This window comes from Macaca mulatta, chromosome 5 (genome assembly GCF_049350105.2).
Source record: "Macaca mulatta isolate MMU2019108-1 chromosome 5, T2T-MMU8v2.0, whole genome shotgun sequence".
Taxonomy (NCBI): domain Eukaryota; kingdom Metazoa; phylum Chordata; class Mammalia; order Primates; family Cercopithecidae; genus Macaca; species Macaca mulatta.
Window position 1 is genome coordinate 162,591,925 of NC_133410.1, and position 14,160 is coordinate 162,606,084.

The 14,160-nt window shown below is 41.5% G+C and overlaps 1 long non-coding RNA gene across 4 annotated transcripts in view; it reads left to right on the forward strand.

Annotated features, from left to right (window-relative positions):
• The window catches only part of LOC114678188 (uncharacterized), a 215,859-nt gene that overhangs the window by 164,199 nt on the left and 37,500 nt on the right, over positions 1-14,160 (forward strand). For all 4 annotated transcript variants that reach the window (XR_013417352.1, XR_013417349.1, XR_013417350.1 and 1 more), the window contains 2 exons: positions 13,031-13,055; positions 13,567-13,618. This is a non-coding gene — a long non-coding RNA (uncharacterized LOC114678188). The remainder of the gene's footprint in view (positions 1-13,030; positions 13,056-13,566; positions 13,619-14,160) is intronic.

Below are 14,160 nucleotides of genomic sequence, written 5' to 3' on the forward strand. Positions count from 1 at the left end.
AAGAAAAATATAATTGGATGACACATAAATGGTGCTTACTGTAAAGGTAGTTAATATTCCAGATTGTCAACTCCTCAACATCTTCCTTTCAATCTGATTATTGTCTTGAGACAAATGAGTAAAAGCCCATAATTTTACCACTGGACAAAATTTTAGTCAGAATTTTAGGGTTACATCTTGGAATCCCAAAAGACATATTTTGGGACAAAAGATGTTCAAAATTTTAGAAGAGTTGGATCTTGAAAGATATACACATATGTGCTTGCTCTCTGTACATTGTACAGCACAGTGCAAACTTGGGTCAAAACCATATTCTTCTATTCCTAGGGAATCAATCTTCTATTCCTAAGGAAACAGCACTGCTCCAGGAAATGGAGCCATGCCTTGGCATCTGAGGAGACCCAAGCTGAGGGAGGGTCCTCCAGCTCCAAAGACAGCATCTTCCTCTCAGCCCTGTGGTACAGTCTTATCTCTAGGATGGAAGTGTAGAAGCTGGTTTCCTAAGTTAAAGTTCATGCTTGCTTCCTTTCATATATTAGCTTAATGGAATTGTGTTTCACATAAGCACTTGATGCAGGCATTTTGTTTCTAAAAATCCAGGAAAGTTTTGTGACTTCAACAGCTTTGTTGGAAGTTTTCGTCTTGGAGCAGTTTACATTTTCCACTAGGCTGATGTGGTGATTTTCGCAGACATTTTATTATATTTTTTGAGGTACATTCTCAAGACCAGCAGGGCAGAAGTGGGCACCCAGTAGCAGCAGACCTCTGTCTCCCTTTCTTTCTCTCCTCACAGACACACACGCACACACACACGCACACACACACACGTCTCCTATAAGCAGCTCACCACAGCACTATTTTCAGCCTTTTGGGCTATCAGGCACCAGAGTGTTTAAAGTTTTAATAGGCTTAAAGGTGACTCTAGAGTCCACCAACATCTGCATTCATCTGTACTTTATGGCTGCCTCTTATTTAGTTGGTTTAGTAAATTGTACCTAAGAGTATTCTTTGAGAGTTGGCAGCCTGGTGTACAGTTTCACGATTCAGCTGTGTTTTTGCCAACTATTTGGCTTTTTTTTTCTCTCTCTTGGATGACATTCTCAAATACTTAATTTGGAGCTTTGGTCTGGAACACACTTTATCAGACACCTCTTGTGTGCCAAAAGACCCCTTATATTCTGTTAAGACTAACTTTCCACATGCTAACACATTTATTTCTAAATTGCTTTTAAAGTCACCATATTTCCAAATAGCAGAAGGTAGAGTGTGGTGAGTTTGGACTATGTCGTTCTTGTGGGCTCCCTGTACTGCACCCTCCAGCCTTCTTCTCTGGATTTTAGTGAAAGGAAAATTCCTCTGTAAGTGGCGAGGTGAGGGTGATGGTGCCTAACCAAACCGTAACATGAATGTCTGTTGCAGAAATAAAAAGGCTCACTTTCTTATGAGTTAGGTGAGGAAATGTTTTGGCCTTATTTCATTTGCTCAGCCTAACCATGCCCTAAAGATTAAATCAAGGCTATTATGGGTATAATTTATTTCTCTTCCAAGTCTGTCATCATGTGTGTAGATTTGGGATATTATGTTTTCTCACTTTCAGGGGTAAGGTCCATATCTGGCAAACACAGATTTAAGACCTTCTATGAAAAGTCCCTGAGGCATTTTGCTTATAGTTTCACAGAATATGATTTTCTAGCTGAATCTGTGACTAATTGACTACTCCCTTTTCTTTTCAATAAGCATTATGGAGAAGTCAACTTTCCAGAATCGAGCACTCCGTTGTGTTGCTGCCTACAAACAAGAGAACGTGTAATTCATCTGCATCATGATGAATACACTATAATCATGTAATCTGTTAGGAAAATGTGATCTTAAGACAAAAAAATTGTAATACAATTAAATCCTCTACTCACACCATAAATCTTCTCTTAAGGTCTGAGGAGCAATTGGAGGTTAAAATAAATCTTTTAGCATTCTTTCTTATGAGGAGAATAATTAATTTAGCCACTTTATCTCTTTGTGGTGGCAGAATGGGAATTTAGGTTTTAAGCTTGAAATGCACACTTTCCTCCACATTTTCTTTGGGGTCATGTCTTCTTCCTTCCATCACACTTGTGGGCTGACTGAGAAGTATCTGAGGCCACACGTACAATCCACTCTGAAACCCACCCCTGTATTGTGTTGCTGCCTCGGGTGCCTGGCTACTGTCTCTTGGGCTTGTCTCCTGGTGCAGAGACGCTTGATGTAAATACAGTGTGTGCACACTGGTGGCCCAGGCATGGACAACATGTGTCTAGGATCCTTGATTCTTTTTGAATCTGATTTCTCTTCCACATCAATCCTGAATGCCAGGAGTAGAGAAATTGTTATAACAGTATGACAAAGGACATTCAAAGATACCTGAAGAAGGAATAAATAGAATAGGTACATTTTCCTTTTACTCAGGGACTCCAAATCCCTAAGCCCATGCAGAGGCTTCTGTGTATCAAATGTGTATCATTTGTAGGACCCGAGGTGCCAAAGTCAGCCTCCCTACCTGGTGTAGCCCCTCCCCTCACATCCACAAGCCTTCTAGGGCAGGGGCATGCAATTGGGAGGCTGACCCCAATGGTATTTTTTGTGGCTATAGCTAATGCAAACGTAATTATTTTGCTGAAAATACTCACAAACCTCTTTTTCTGCTACAAATTAAGGAAGTACTCAAAAGTTAGTGAAGACCTATGGAAAGGACATAGAAATCAGCTTAAAGACGCTCCTACTGGCCAATGTGGGTCAATTTAAACATAGTAATAAATTATCATAATGGATCATAACACATTACATAAAATATAAATCTATGGGCAGCCAGGCACAGTGGCTAACGCCTGTAATCCCAGAACTTTGGGAGGCCAAAGCAGGCAGATCATGAGGTCAGGAGATTGAGACCATCCTGGCTAACACGGTGAAACCCCGTCTCTACTAAAAATACAAAAAAAATTAGCTGGACATGGTGGTAGACGCCTGTAGTCCCAGCTGCTGGGGAGGCTGAGGCAGGAGAATGGTGTGAACCTGGGAGGCGGAGCTTGCAGTGAGCCGAGATTGCGCCACTGCACTCCAGCCTGGGAGACAGAGTGAGACTCCGTCTCAAAAAACCAAACCAAACCAAAACAAAACAAAGAAACTATATATATATGGATTCTTATCAGCAAAAGTAAAAAATAAATGGAATAGATTTTAGAGATCTACTAGATCTATAGTTATAAAGCCTATAGTTAACAATGTTGCAGTGTATACTTAAAAATTTGCTAAGGGAGTAGATCTTATGGTAAATGCTCTTACCATGAAAGAAAAATATCTTAAACAAAATAGAGGGGCAGAAGGAACTTTTGGAGGTGGTGGGTATGTTTATGGCCTTGATTGTGGTGATGGTCACATCAGTATATACTTAAACTCCTAACTCATTAAGTTGTGTACATTAAATATGTACAGCTTGTTGTATGTCAATCATACCTCAAAAAATGGTCTTAGAAAAACAAAAACAATATAAATGATCCCTGGATTACCTTATAAATTACAATTGTTAGGACAAAAAAAAAAGGAAAACCACAATAAGCATATAAATCAGCAAAATACAAATATACATAAATGAAATTAAAATGCTAATAATAATTATAGAATCAGTAATAATGCAAACAGTAAAATAGAATAACATGCCGTAACCATAGAAGGAATGGTGGACTTAGAAAATCAACAATGGTTGCTAAAACAAGTAAGTGAAAGTTTGATGAGGAACAAGATGCATTCGTGATCTCAGTGCCTCCTTACAAATTACTTATTAATTACGCAGGGAAAAATAATTACAGTGGACAAATTTGGTAGATATCACCTTATCCAAGTGATAAAGGTCAATTATCACTCAAAATGAAGCAAACTGGTAGCATATGCCTTCTGATATGAAGGGCATGGTATCACTCTGTGACATTTCTGCCAAAAAGTGCATAATCTGAATCTAATCATGAAGAAACAGTCATCAATGCCAAATGGAGGAACATCTATAAAGTAACTGACCTGTAATCTCCCAGGTTGAAAGAGTCAACAAAAGCAAAGGCTAAGGAGATGTTTCTGATTGAAGGAGACTAAAGAGGCATGACCACCAAATGCAATGTGTCTTCCTGGATGAAATCCCGGACTGGAAAACAATTGGCTCTACATTATATTTTGGGGACTTTTGACAAACATTGAAAATGGACTGTGGATTTGATAATAGATTTGCAACAAAATTAAATATCCTGATTTTTAAAATTATGTTGCAGTTATATAAGGAAATGTCCTTGGCTTCTACATACACACTAAAGTATTAAGGGGTAAAGGCACATGATAACTCAAGTTACTCTCAAATAAAAAATAATATTAATATATTCATATACATATGTCTATAGATATATATATAAACATACATAGATATGTATACATGCACATATATATAAACATACATAGAGCTATGTATACACACACATAGAGTTATGTATACACGCACATCACTATGTATGTTTATATATGGAGAGATACATATATATATATTTTTTATATATATATATGGAGAGATAGAGAGAGACAAAATGACAGTGGAAATAGGACAAAATGGGATAAAATAAACAACTGATAACTCCCATAGTAAAGGGTATATTGGGTAGACCTTGTACCATTTTCGTAACCTCTCTGTATGTTTGACATCATTTCAAAGTAAAAAAGTGACAAAAAACATTCATAAGATTAAACTTGGTTAAACTTGGTATCACCAAACACTTGGGAGACTCAATATTATTCCATACTTGTGTTCTACATGACCCTACTGGCTATTCTTGTCTCTGTCTGCTTAGCAATTATAGCTAGAGTGCAGATTCATTTCCTCAAATCATAGCTATTTAATTTTGTTGCAATTCTATTATCTTCAGTCCATTTTCAATGTTTGTCAGATGTTCCCAAATAAAAATAAGTAAAACAAAAGGAAGCATCCTTGACAGGTTTGGTCATTCTCAGTCCCAGCAGCGAGGAAGGAGAAGACCCCTAACTCAGGGGTGGGAAAGAGTTCTCACTGCTCCAGGCAGGGTGTCAAACACGGATGGCAGAGAGGAGGCGATGGGCACCCTCTGGTGGTCTGTGGGCTTTGGAGAAGGGTTGGGTCTAACTCGCCTGGACAGGGGAGGCACAGAAATCGTGGCTATTGCAACCACAGACGCTGTACACTCTCCAGAGAGGACGTGAGGGGTCTTTATCTACAGTGCTGAGTGCTGTTTTGGCAAAGGCGAACAGGCATTCGCCAGGCAATGTCACACATGGACACATGACCCATTCTTGCAGATGTTGCCTCTAAAACCAGTGATACTCAAACAGCATTTGTGCCATAATTCAAACAGCTGTTTCACAAAATTACATTATCTTACTTAAAATTTAGCACCTATAGGTATCACTTAATTCAGGGATTAGTCTATTGATCAAAGAGAATGTGCATAGCTAAAATGTAATATTAGTTTGACCTTAGACCCTGCAATAACAGATTTTCTGATGTTTTCACAACATATTAATGTCTTATTTTTGTTGAGCAGAAACAAGAATCACAGTCTAGATCAGTGTCAACAGGTCAGTTGCTAATATTGTAATCAGTGTAAGTCAGGCTGAACATCAGCTGTAATCATTTGTTGGGGCAGGGGTAGATTTGTAGCCCAGGGAACAGGAATGTGAGGGAGGATTTTGGGTATCAAGAGATTTTTCAAGTGTTCTTGAAAAATAGCTAGTAAATTTCACCTCCTGAAATATACTGTTTTTCTAGTTTGCTTCCTTTCACAAGGGATTCAAAGTGATTTACAATAAGACAATGTTAGGTATCTTGGCAGTTAATAATAATAGTTGTTTCTCTTTATCGAGCTCCCAGTATATAGCAGGCACTCTTATACTGTTTAATTATCTCGGTCACCCTAAGAGATAGGGTCATTTTATGAAGAAGATTCAAATCCAATGCTCTCTGTTTGTCAACCAATCGACACTTAACTATGTTCAGAGCAGCCCACTAGAAGCAAGTCATGGAGAAGCCCACTGGTGGAGCCCAGAGACTTCTTCTGCACATTAGAACTGTGTCCACTTACTTATGGGAGTGACATTGATACAGAGCTCGTTCGCTGCAGGTTTCCTGCTGCAGACTTACTCCCTGTTTAACTGTCATATCATGCATGGAGATTCATTTTATTTTGGCAAGAGCAGTGCATTACAACACATAAATAAGTGTTTCTTTTCTTTTCCCTTGGTGTGCAAACATTCCACTGCAAAGTCATCAACTAATCCTGCCATTTCCCAAAATACATTTTGTTTTTTTCTTTGAGATGGAGTTTCGCTCTTGTTGCCCAAGCTGGAGTGCAATGGCGCCATCTCGGCTCACCACAACCTCTGCCTCCCTGGTTCAAGTGATTCTCCTGCCTCAGTCTCCCGAGTAGCTGGGATTACCACGCCCAGCTAATTTTTTATTTTTAGTAGCGACGGGGTTTCTCCCTGTTGGTCAGGCTGGTCTTGAACTCCCGACCACAAGTAATCTGTCCACCTTGGCCTCCCAAAGTGCTGGGATTACAGGTGTGAGCCACTGTGCCCGGCCCCAAAATACATTTTAAAATAAACATGTAACCTTCAAATCTTGATGGACAGACGCTGTAGAAGTAAAAAATGGGAAATTTAGACAGTAAGTAATTGAAATGGAAGAAAAAATGAAAAAGTGTATTAGTTTCCTAGGGCTGCCAGTACAAAGTACCATAAACTGGGTAACTTGTAACAACAGAAATGTATACTCTCACAGTTCTGGTGGCTAGAAGCCTACACTCAAGGTATGGGCAGGGCCACGTTCTCTCTGAAGGCTCCCGGATCCTTCCTTGCTTCTTTTTCCTTCTCATGGTTTTAGACAATCCTTGGTATTCCTTGGCTTGTAGATGATCACTCCAGTGTCTGCTTCTGCCTTCACGTGGGCTTCTTTCTTTTATGTCTGTGTGTCTGCATTTTCCTTTCCTTGTAAGCACACTACTCATTAGATTAAGGCCCATCCCAATCCAGTATGCCCTCACCTTAATGAGATTACAGCTGCAGAGTCCCTATTTCCAAATGAGGTCACATTCACAGGTACCAGGGATTCAGTCTTCAACATAGCTTTTGAGGGAATGCAATTCAACCCAAGACACAATCCTATACACACACACACACATATATATATACAGACATACATATATATACACACACTTTTTTTTTTTTTTGAGATGGAGTCTCGCTCTGTCACCCAGGCTGGAGTGCAGTGGCACGATCTCGGCTCACTGCAAACTCCACCTCCTGGATTCAAGCAATTCTCCTGCCTCAGCCTCCTGAGTAGCTGGGATTAAAGACATGTGCCACCACACCTGGCTAATGTTTTTGTATTTTTAGTAGAGACGGGGTTTCACCATGTTGGTTAGGCTGACCTCGTGATCCACCCGCCTCAGCCTCCCGAAGTGCTGGGATTACAAGTGTGAGCCACACCACCTGACTCACACAATCCAACATTTTAACAGAGAAAAAAATATGACCCAAGTTGTATTTAGAGAAAATAGGACCTAAATTCCAGAGAGCAACGACTGCCATTGGTATATTCTCCATTTGTGCTTTGGCACCTGCAGTTCAGTCTTTTATTTGCTTGCTCTGAATTGTAGGTGAGGCAAGGATAAAGATTCTGTTGACCTGAGACTGAAAGCAATAACCAAGCCTGTACTGGCTCGATTATCATTGCTACATACTTGGTTTTCAGAAAATTCAAGGCATACCTTTAGGCAACAAAACAGGTAACCTTCAGTCAAGTCACTACCTACAGCAGTACCATGTTCCTGGGGTTAGGACTGGAAAGAACAGTCAGGGAGACAAACTTACGTAACTGATCAAATCACCTAACCTGATTATTATGTCGAATTCCAAAACTGATAGGAAAAAGAAAATCCACTTGGGTACTTAACTCCCTGATATGGCTCCCTACTGTGCTTATATTAATATCATAGCTGCTGGGTCTTCATAAATCTATACTGAAAAGACGTATCTTTTGGTTATGCCTGGGAGGTATTAAAAAACTGAACATTTTCAAGTTCATTACCAAACCCATGACTGAATTGCTGAATTGTTGATGCAACCCTTTTTGCAGTAATTGAATCAAATATGCTATTCAATTACATGTTTGGCATTTGATTTAGGGATAGTCTAAACTCCCCATTTAGTTCTCTGTTTTCACAACATATTAGTTTCTTATATCTGGGAAATGTTCCCTGATGTTCGATGGATGCACTAGAGAATAAAGATCTAGTGCCACCTACAAATAAATCTGTGACAAACTGTTTATTTGAGGAAATAGTTCAGGGACTGACATGAAGCTGACAAATACAGTGTCAATATTTTACTGTGGAGTCTTGTTTAATATATTGAAAACATTCAAACCCAAATGTCAAGGAAACAATTTTACTCTGACTCAAGGGCCAAGGCTTATATTTTAATGTAGTTACTGTCGAATGTTGGTAAATAACTCTCGTTTTTCATAAGGATTGGCTTGGATCAGTTGGGAAAACTCCCCTAACTGCTGCACTGGGCAGCGAATGGTAACTTAATTTATCTTTTGGAAGTTCAACAACTCCCCCTTGTTATTAGAGGAGCTAGCTGTAACAATGTGTGGCGTGCAGGACCATTGGAATTCTGGACTGGTTTAGATTAAGGGGCTTCCTTTCTTTGTGTTCTCAGAGAGCCTGTTGGAGAACACCTAATTTTTCTCTGTCGCTCACGTCAACACAAGTAGAAAACCTGTCAGAGATTAAGCCAGTCAGTCTCACCTTGAAGAAGAATTTTTGTGGAATGTTTAATTTTGGGGGTGTGAAAGAGGAAAGGGATTAGCATGTTCTCAATCAGCCTCAGCAAGAGACTATGTACCCGGGGAGAGTCTCCAGGGAGCATCCTCAGAAGCAAAGACCGAGAGCCAGGAGCCAATGAGGGCGGCAGGAGAATGGGAAAAACCCTATCCTACCAGGGAGCCAAGTAGCTGTGGCTTGATGTGTCCTGCATCTTATTCTTTTTGATTTTTCCAGAAAAAAACTGGCAATGAGAATAGAAGAATCGCAAACAATGTAGCAGGCCCTTGCCAAGATTTAAATACAGAAGAAACATTCAAAAGGACGGTATCAAATTATCACAAAGATGAAGAAAGTAATGACTTACATTCTCCATCCTCTGGCTGGGTGACTCACCAAAGTGGAAAATAAAGCACTTGGAGATTACAGTTACTCCCAAAAAGAGGGGGAAAGGGATGGTCTCTGGAGAAGCCAATCCAGTTACAAGTTAACATGCCACTGGAACATCTGTGATGGGAGGTGGCAGCTAAATGCTTCGTGTCTCTTTGTGTTCTCCAGAATCTTCAAGCAAGAAAGTCCAGTCCTGCCTCAGCATTCTTCATCTGGACCGCAGACGTGTTAAAAAGCACCTAATGCGTGCAGGGTATCATGTGAGGATATGCAGGTGATAACTGTTGTGCACACACACACAGTTAGAACACAGAGTGAAAATAGGTGTCCCTGACCACTCTACTTAAAAGGGCTGCTCTCTGTAGTCTCTATTTATTTTTGTAATGGTCGTATTGACATACAACTCACACATTATACAATCTAACCACTTCTATTTTGTTATATTTATGTGTTAACTTATTTAAAATACAGGCTCCATGAAGATAAAAACCAGGTGTCTTTTGTTCATCAGTGGACACCCAGCAGCTATCATAATGCACAATGCAGCCACTCAGTAATGATGCGGAATGGGGAAGGGAAGTGCTGGGAAGGGAAGGGCATGGTCTCTTTAAATGATAGGGAAGCGGGGAAGGGCATGGTTCATAGCTAGGGCTCCACCCCCAGGCCTGTGCCCATGGACCTAGGTGAAGACAGACATTTTTGTTTTCCTGCCCCAGTGTTGCATTTCCCAAGACCACCCTGGCCTGCCACGCCCCCATCCTTTGCCTATAAAATCCCCGAGACCCTAGCAGGCAAACACACAGGCGGCTGGACGTGGAGAGGAGCATTTCAGCGGAGGCACATGTGGGTGGCTGGACATCTAGAGGAGCTCTGACAGGCACTGGCACACCAGCAGGCCACTCACTGGCAGAACGGCCTGGAGTTCGGGGCAGTTGGAGGAGAGCCCTGGCGGCCAAGCATCCTGACTCCAGGGAAAAACCATCTCCCTTCTGGCTCCCCCATCTGCTGAGAGCTACTTCCACTCAATGAAGCCTTGCGCTCATTCTCCAAGCCCACGTGTGATCTGATTCTTCCTGTACACCAAGTCAAGAACCCCGGGATACAGAAAGCCCTCTCTCCTTATGATAAGGCAGGGGGCGTCTAAATGAGCTATCACAAGCCACCTACTGATGGCTAAACTAAAAGAGCACCCTGTAATGCATGCCCGCTGTGGCTTCAGCTGTAAACATTCACCCCTAGACACAGCCCTGGGGCTCCCTGCCGGTCTGTATGCTCCCCTTAGAGGTTTGAGCAGCAGGGCATTGAAGAAGTGAGCCACACCCTCGTCACGTGCCCTACGAGGGGGACAAGGGAACTTTTGCCATTTCAGTAACAATATATTTTTAGTAAATTCATAATTAATGAATAGACAAGAACACGATGTCTAAGGCTCAGAAATTGGCTTTAATAAACCTCACGTTTTTGTGTTTTCCTCCAAAATTATAGGCAATATGTTTTAAAGAGATGGGACCTTAGTGTGGAGCCCAGGCTGAACTCCAAGCCTTGGGCTCATGGAATCTTTCCACTTCCCGCATAGCTGGGCCCACAGGCCCTTGCTGACATGCCTGGCTAACAGGCCGTTTTAAAAATCAAAAGGTAACAAACAAAGAAGAAAGTCCTGGCCAGGCGCGGTGGTTCACACCTGTAATCCCAGTACTTTGGGAGGCCAAGGCGGGTGGATCACTTGAGGTTGGGACCAGCCTGGGCAACATGGCAAAACCCCGTCTCTACTAAAAATACAAAAATTAGCCAGGTGTGGTGGTGGGCGGCTGTAATCCCAGCTACTCGGGAGGCTGAGGCAGGAGAATCACTTGAACCTGGGAGACAGGGGTTGCAGTGAGCCAAGATTGTGCCACTGTACTCCAGTCTGGGTGGCAGAGTAAGTGAGATTCTGTGAAAAAAAAAAAAAAAAAAGTCCTTATTTGGTAGGCGTGAAACAGTATGGACCTACTCATTCTCTCAACCACTTCTCACTTTCTCAGGTGCTACAGTTTGACCCCAAATCTGAGCAGAGGGGACTTTGGTGGGAAAGCCTCCCACCCTCTTTGTATGCTCAGGAAAGCGGAAGAGGTCAGATCTTTGTCTCAGAAGGGGTTTGATTTTCTGTACTTTTACTCTTCATGGTTCAGTTTGAATCAATTCAACTCAGCAAGGAATCCCTGAGTGAGGGTTATGCTAAGGCCATGAAGAAAACAAAAGTATGAGATGCCTCCTTGTCTTTCTAGCTTGCTATCTCAGTGGGACAGCAAAACATGTGTCCGAACTAGAGTTGAAGAAAAGGCAATGAGACTTAGAGCCAAGCACTCAAATCAGACTTGATGCAGAAGGAATTCAGGGGAGGAAGAGAGAATGGTGCTTTGGAAGGTCAGGAAATGCTGTGCTGAGGAGATGGGGCTTGGGCAGTGTCCGGGAAAGCAAAGCAAAGCAAAGATGAGAAGGCCTGTGCTGGGGAGGGGCCAGGCTGGGGTCGGTGAGAGGGGCATTGGGATGGGTGCTGGAGTTCTGTGTACTCGTGCTGAGGGAGAGGAGTTGCAGAAACCCAAAGGCTTTTTTGACTTCTACCTCTGTAGGAACCCCATTCTTCTCTCCCTCCTTTCAGCAATGCTCCCTACCAGGCTGTTTTGTTGTTGTTTTGTTTTGTTTTGTTTTCTTTGAGACAGAGTCTGTCTCTGTCACCCAGGCTGGAGTACAGTGGTGCAGTCTCGGCTCACTGCAACCTCTGCCTCCTGGGTTCAAGCAATTCTCCTGCCTCAGCCTCTCGAGTGGCTGGGATTACAGGTGCCCAACACCACACCCGGCTAATTTTTGTATTTTTAGTAGAGACAGGGTTTCACCATGTTGCCCAGGCTGGTCTCAAACTCATGACCTCGTGATCCACCCGCCTCGGCCTCCCAAAGTGCTGGGATTACAAGCGTGAGCCATTGTGCCCGGCTGCTTCCTTGGTTTTGTTTTGTCCCTTCTATTATGGGGGAGAGAGGAAGAGCCTCGCCCACAGAGAGAGGGGCATTTCTGTGGAACAAAGTTTGTAAATCATCTAAATCAGTCACATTCCAGAAAGAAACAGCGATAGATCCTGTCTCCCCCACCACAAGAAGGAAAGAGCCCGATAAGCACTCCATCATGGGCTTGGCACAAGCCTATCATTTTGCATTAAACATCTAAAGCCATTATTGGGTAGCTCAATGCATACCCTTTACCATTATGCTTTCTTCTCAATCATAAAGCCATTTTGCTCCTTTGGCTAAGGCAAATAAATATAAGAATCATCATTATTATCTATAAAGGGGACTAGTGTCACTATTTTAAAAGAGAGAAAGTGGCAGATTTCATGACAGCATCAGCAGAAGTCTGTGGAAAGATTCAAATCTGAAGGGAGCACTGAATTAGCTTCGTACAACCAATGAATTCTCACTATGTCTACCTTGGTGGGCACAGAGAACTTACAGTGAATATGGATTAAAAAATAGAGTTGGTTTTCTTTTCCCAGAAACAACTTGTCATAATATTTAAGTCACTTAATATTTTAAATTTGCAAAATGAGGTTCTGTAGATCCTAATGCAAGCTGCTTTCTTTAAGTAGTTTTATTCCCCCTTTCTCTGTAGAAATCTTCATTTGCCTTTGCCTTGCTGACTTTTAAACGTGTGATAAAAATCTAAGAGGGAGAGGGAGTTGTGGGCACTTAGCTCAGTAAAAACTGTTTAATCATAGAGCTTTGTTTCTCTTTTGGCTTTTGCAGAGTTGAGAGCAGTGCTGTGCAGATGGTAAGTATAGAAGCTTTGTGAATAAAAGCTGGTCATGGTTAACCCTCAGATTATAGCTCTAAGATGCTTTAAGAATGTGTTCTGAGCCCTTCGAGAACTGTGAAATGAATATGGCCATTTATGAGGCAGTAATAAGAACCTTCAGTGATAGTTTGACTCAGAAGCTAATCTTAAGGGTTGGGAGTTTTTATCAAGCACTCATCCTTTTCCTGGACTTGTGGCTTAAAGCAACCTCTTCCTTGAATGAATCCTCCATGTTCCATTTTTCTTCTCATTATCTGTCTGGTGGTGTTATTGTTGTTGTCATTCCTACTGTTGTTGTCATTCCTACTGTTCATTTCCTCTTTCACTGCAACTTTTATATTTGGTTCATCTTTACCTTCTTATTTTCACGATTTCTCTTGGACTGGCAATCACTCCGTAGAAAGTCTTCACAAATCATGTCAAGCTGTCACCATCTCCTCCTTATTCTGTTCCTTTTGCTACTTCTAACTCATTTTCTTCTTTTCAGTTTTGTAGGCTCCTACCAGTGAAAGTCTCGTCACAACTCTCTTCTCTTCAAGGTAAGTAACTGCTTTTTCTTCTTGCATGCTTTCATTCCAGAGCCATTCTCTCTGCATAACCTCTATTGATGAGCTTCATTTGCTGCTGTTTTCTTACCCTCAACCATCTCCTCCCTCAGCCACAGAAGTACAATCCATTGTTCTTTGTCTCTACCATGTACTTCTAGGATTTTTACTGCAAAATAAGGCTGTTTTATTATGCCATTCTACCCCTCGCTTTGACTATTATAGATATATTACTTAAGTGGAATAGTATAGTAGTGGTCTTTCTGTGTCTGGCTTATTTCAGTTAGCATAATGTCCTCCAGGTTCATTCATGTTGTAGTGTTGAGTATATTTGATATACAAAAATACTTTGCATATTTAATGTATATAATTTGATGAGTTCAGACATGTGCATACACCCATCATACCATCACCAAAATCAAAGTAATGTATATATACATCACCACCAAAAATTTTCTTGTGTCCCTTTGCTTTGGATGTGGGGGTATGTGTGTGGTAAAAATGCTTAACATGAGATCTACCGTGTTAACACATTT